Consider the following 6,242-nt stretch of genomic DNA (forward strand, 5'->3'; position numbering starts at 1 on the left):
GGCACCTTGCACCTCAATTTTAACAGTTGAATGGACCTGCCAGTGCATTCTGCTTCCTTTGGACCATATAATTCATTGCATCTAAGACTGTTCAATTTATTTCCCAGACCCACTCAGTCATCAAAGGTTAAACAGCCCTTGGTTTATCTATTAAAGAAGGTAACAATTAGTTCCTCCCTGCTAACAGCAAGTGAGTTGGAATGGGAAGAGGTAACCTTGTCTCTGGAACTTCTGCAAGAGAATGACACAAACATCCCAATGCCTTTGTAGAGCTCCACAATGAGAGAAAGGGATTTCTTCCCACAACACAAGCAGTTCAGCGAACACCTCAAGGGACTCAGCTAAACATCTGCTCTGCATAAAAGCTGGGTGGAAAAAGCTGCAAGTTTGGCAAGCATGCTGCAACCCAGGCAGGTTCCCAGGGGTTGCTTTGTGGAAGGACAGCGCTGGGAGCTCCACTAGTGCATGTCCCTGCTTGGCAAACCCAACGGAGGAGAAAATGTCATAGAATTGGCCTGTCAAAATGACGAAGCTCAAAAAGCTTCCACAAAGCCAGAGCAGTGCAGAAATTCAAGCTGTCAACAGGACACCTGAAGGAGCCTGCTAAAACCTGGGGAGGAAAAAACACTGTTCCCATCCCAAAGCACTTCTTCTAGTCTAGACAGGCAAGTCCCTCCCATACGTTTGGTTTTTTGCTTGCTCATTTGTTTCCAGGCTGATTATTAAAGTCCTCTGGCCCCTATGGAGACTATTCCTCAGCTCCCCACAACCTCCCTGCTGAGAAGGTGATTTTGCCGGCAGGCCCATACTCTTCCCCGATGCACTGCCATGCACCCACCTGAAACAACTGATCTTTGCCCCTGATATTTCAAATAGATTTCCTATTAGTACCTTCTTGCTTAGTCATCATTTAGCCGACCCAGGGAGCTCTGCCTCATCTGTCACCATAAATCACCCCCTCCAGACCTGAGTATTTTTCACTGTCCTCCTGTGAGTCCTCAGTTTATTAATATCTTCTGAGACGGGACTTTAACCATGTTCTAGTCTCCACTACAGCCTCTGGGGATGACTTCGAAATGATTTGGGGGAAAAAAAACAACAAACAAACCAACCAAACTTGTGGCTGTTACAAATGGCCCCATTGATGGAATCCCTTAAGATTGTGAACACCTTTGAAACTAAACCCTCAGAGAGTTGCTCTTGAGGTAGGAAAGGGGAGCTTAAAGTGGCATTTCTGACCCAGAAGCTATGGTTTGATTCATTAGCATCCTAGAGCATATTCAGCTCCTCAGAAAATTTAAGTACTTCAAGCCTACTGAATCCTAAAACAAAAGGAAGAGCCCAGTTGCTTTTGAAGATCATGGCATCAGGCTCGCTGTGCCCCAGCCTTCTAGGATGGAGCTCTAATTAGACATGCATTGATTTGAGATTAAACCCAGTTCTCCAGGAGATTAACCCAAAGCAACAAGCTCTTCAGGGCGTCTCTATCACTTGGTGATAGAATGGGGCACCATGGGGAAGGAGGACTTCAGTCACACACATAGGATTAAGGTAAGTGATGAAATGTCCCAGTCTGTGTTAGGTTGGATGATGCAAATTCCTCTTCTGGCTTTAAGCACTACTTCTCTGTGAATCTGTAAAATGGAGATAGCAACTATCCCTTCCCCTATTCAAAGACTGCCAGGCAGTGGATGGTAATCAGAGCTTCTCTAGATACATGAGATAGGTAGATTGACTCTGCCCCATGAAAGTAGCCGCATCATTTTGTGCAAGACGTGATAAATTGAATGAGAAGGCTCATACAGCCCATCTGTTAACAGCTGGCCTCTGTAAAGGCTCCAGCAAACAAATGCTGCCAATGAAGCCGTGAGATGATCTCTTTTCACAGAAAAAGAACTCTCTTTCCCTTTTTCCCCCTTTTTTATACCAAGGTCCATCGAAAAGCAAAGATACCGTCAGCTTTTTTGAAGTGGTTGTTTTTCACAAACACTAGCTCGCTCACCTGTTGGCTCCTCAGCTTGTTCGGAATGGGGTTAAATCTAGGAGGTGAAAAACAAAACAACAACCTGGAAGTGCTCTGAATACACACCAGGACGAATGAGGAGCATCAGATGGCAAAACAGACGACATCTAGTGTTGTCTCTCTCCTCCATCCTCTTTCTGAGCCAACCGATTCCCTCCGAATGACAAAAATACATGCTATTTTTGCCTTCCTGATTAGTTTGTTTCAGTAAATCCCACTTCACAGATAGACCCAGCTCTCTTTAATTAGCTTTGGCACATTGACAACGAGAGGGAAGAAAACACCACAGGACAGTGCCGTCCGGACACACATCGCCAAGCAGTGACAAAAATAAACCATTTTGCTACATAACAGCTAAGTGCTTCCTGACTGCCTGCTTTTATCCCTGTAAGCCTTCCACCTAGCTGGTGAAATTAGTCTGACCAAGCCAACACTTTACTGAACAAAATCTGTTTTTCATCTCTTAGTTACTAAGCCCAGCAAAATCGGTGGCCATTTGGAGTTGGTTTTTATTTTGATATGTTTTCTTCCCCTTCACAATCTCCCCCTGGTTCCCACACACTATAGTATACTCTATCTCCTGCCTGTTCAGGGCAATCTGGTCATTGCTAGGCAACATGTCATCATAAATATTTCATTGGCAAAGGAGCTTTCAGAACTGCAGCCAAAAGTCTTTATCTGGAGCCTCCTCCCTGGTCTGTTTTGCTCATGTACCCTCAGGGGTGCACATGGGCACACACCAGCTCTGGACATTACATGGTGAGGAGATGACCAGGGCTAAGGCAAGCCGGGAGCATCACTATGATCACTAAGGTGTGGGCTGCCCACACAGCATTGTGCCCAACTCAGCACATGGGAGTTGTTGCACCCTGCTCTGTGCAACATCCAAAGATTTGGATTAGGTATGGGCCCTCAGAAGCAGGTTTTGGCTATTTGATGACAATTTTGTGCATTTGTATGCACAGTAGGGAGAACTGGGGTGGGAGGACAGAGGGTGAGTGCTCATTGATGAGCTCTGGGTTCCTGAACTCACTGAGAGAGCATCTAGCATCTTTCAACAAAGCAAAATAGAACCCCAAACGAGACTGCAGTGCCATGGGTACGCTCACCCTGAATTCCAGGGCTTCCAGAGCTTCTATCCCAAAATAGCCACATATCTCATAACTTTCACTCCCTATCTCCTTCTCGTCAGAGGACAGCCCCACCTAGAAGGCATCATCTGAGAAACACCAGCAACTGAAGCTCTTGCTGGGACATTGCATCATTTTGTCAGTAGAGCCTTAACTGTGGAGAGAGCTCTCCCTTGTGCAGGTGTCTGTCACACTGTCAGTTTTTTCATGGTTACCTTATCTAAAATGAACCTGGCCTGCCCATCTTTCTGTGGCTGATTATTGCTGCTGTAAGAACTACAGAACCAGTGGAGCTTGGCATTAAAGTGGGACTGCTCTACTTTATGGGCTGCTTGTTTCTCAACTGTGCATGCAGAATGGGGGTCCTGAATCCCTGGTGACCCCCAATAGGATTGTTGTTGTCTGGTCTATGCTCAGACACTGGCTGGACTATGGCAATGGATGGTTTTTGCTGTATGTAAAGCAAAGTCTTGCTGCTCTAAAAAACAACCTATCTATTCATTCATACTGGCCAACTGGCCATAGCAGCCTATCCACCACTCCTTTAACTCAGGATTTGGAAAAAGGTGTTGTGGTCACGGCATCCTGAAAGCTCCCAACCCTGCTCCAGAGGAAAATGAGCATCTTCCTCCCCTGCTTCCAGAGGAAACCCAGCATCTTCCTCCCCTGCTTCCAGAGGAAACCCAGCATGGTCACCCAGGACTTGCAGTAAAGCAGCCTCCCTGCAGGACCGAGCTGCACCTCCAAGGCCCCAGCTTATCCAAGATTTGCTGGATGCATGGAAGAGCAACGGGAACTTGTCAGATTAACAGAGTACTCTTCTGTCTAGACTCTCTGTCAAGCCAAATGCAATCTTAAAGCAAATGACCTACTGCAACAGACGAATGTTTGTGCCTGGATGCTAACAGGAGCAAAGACAGGGAGAGAGGTGTTCTGAGCTTATCTATTTGCTTTCTTCTTACTCTAACAAGTGAACTTGCTGCTGTTTATGTAGATTTGATGGTGCAGGATTGTGTATGCTAGAAGAGCGAGCTCAGCACTTGATATGTGCTGCCTGTTGTGGGGGTGGGAAAACCATTACTAAGGGAGCAGTGTTGTACTTCTGATTGGGATGCTTTCATCACATCTGCCTGCGATCATCAATCAAGAGTTCTGTTTCTTTGCAAGCCAAGAAATAGGTGAGTTTGGAAGAACTCCTCTGGAGATACTGTTAGCTGAGAGGAGCAAGCAAGAAGGATAGGAATATATTTCTAAGCATGTGGGAAGTATAATGATTTCTGATCAAAACCTCAGTGTTTTGTAGCACTGTGGATTTTTTGGTTTAAATGCTTTAAAGGAATTTTACTGCCAGATGAAAGTGCCCAATACTTAGGCATGTGGAAGGGGTCTGATGCAAAGCCACGTTTTCATTAAGTGAAAGATATGGAGATTCCATCCTAGTTTCAATCCTAAGCTCTCAAGTGCAGGGGTAACTACTGGATGTCCTTAGCTAAATGGCATCAGCTGATCTCACTCTAGCTAAGATGACCCAGCTCATCAGTGAGAGTATTTCACCCTTGCCCACAGGAGATCAAGCTCTTGAAATGGCATCACAATGAGCATAAGGAGAGACAGATGCTGCAGACAAAGTGTCTCCAAGTGTGGGCTTCTGATACGGCCAGAAAGTGACAGTTGGACTGTCTGGGACTTGCACGGCACCAAGCAGGCTGGCAGGGCTCTTGAAGGCTGCTGAGGAGGTGCACACAGAAACCATGATGCACATGTTGTTCGTCCTGCTAAGTTTCACCCCTGAATTTGATGGTGCTGTGTTAACAACTAAAACTGTAAGTAAGTCTGTCCTTCTCTTGTGTTGTTAAGCCTGATAGTCTTCCTCCTCAGGCCCCCAAGGCTGATCAGGAGCACACTGAGATGTGTCTGACATGGCACAGCTGGACATGGTGCTTCTTTGCAGCCTTTTGTCTTTATGGTTTTGGTGATGAGCAAAGGGTGGTTAAGCCGCATCACCATGTGCTTAAAATTAAAGAAAGGTGTGCTTCTGTGGTGCAAAGGTGCAAGAGACACTGAAGGAGCCCTGTGGATGAGGAATACTTATATATTAATTTTCAGGGAGCTCCATGCACATGCAGCTCAGGTGCCAAGAGTGCAGATGCTGCCTGACTCAGAGCTGGCTGATGCAGCTCTGAGGGACACTGAATTATGCTGTATAGACATGGCTACAATGACAACAGTAATTGCTCCCCCAGACAGCAGTGCTGGGGACCCGGTTACTGTGGTGCTGAGACAGGCTCCTCAGTCTGAATCCTGAATTCCCTGGAAAGGACAAGGCCATGAACAGAATGGGTTTTTAATAAGGATGTAAGAATGGCTGTACTGAGCTGAACCAAACGTCAGCTTTGCTTTGGTTTCTGTCTGTAACAGTGACCAGCAGCAGAAACTTTTTGAGTGGGAACAGAGGCAGTGTTTCCCTGTGTCCTTTCACCTTTAGGCAGTAGTAGTGTCCACACTTCTTTGGGCGATGTTTGTCTGTCTTTTTCATGGCTCTTGACATTTTTTTTCTGGCCATGGGTATTTTTGGCCTCCATGCAATCCTGTGGCAGTGTGTTCCAGTTTAACCATCTGTGAAAATGCTTGTTTGCTCAAGTCTGCTGTTTGAGAATTTCATTTGATGATCCCTTGTTCTGCTGCAAGAACAGTGAATAATTGTTTTCTATTCACCTTCCTACTGGCACACTCTGCTACAGTTCCAGTTCTTCTCTGATTTTTCTTTGTAGCTATACTGTCATGTCAGATGGTTGATCCAGCCACACTTAATCTACCTAGGGCAGGTACCAGCAAGCAGTGACAGTGGAGGGATGCTGCTATGGGTCAGTAGACCATGAGTTTGTGTAACTTAGCTGTCTATTCCATCAGGCCTCCATTATCACTGTTGTCCATGCTGGATACGTGAAACCTGGTATAGATATGCATCCCAAGATTACAGTCCATCTCCACCAGGCACGACACCAGTGCAAAGAGTCTCTCTTTTAGTGGTGGTGGCTGAGATGTGAATGTCTATCAGTGTGACATAAAGGTACGCTGAAGATCCAGCT

Source organism: Pezoporus occidentalis, unplaced genomic scaffold (assembly GCF_034315485.1).
Source record: "Pezoporus occidentalis ecotype Australia unplaced genomic scaffold, CSIRO_AGI_Poc_V1 ctg11, whole genome shotgun sequence".
Lineage (NCBI taxonomy): Eukaryota > Metazoa > Chordata > Aves > Psittaciformes > Psittacidae > Pezoporus > Pezoporus occidentalis.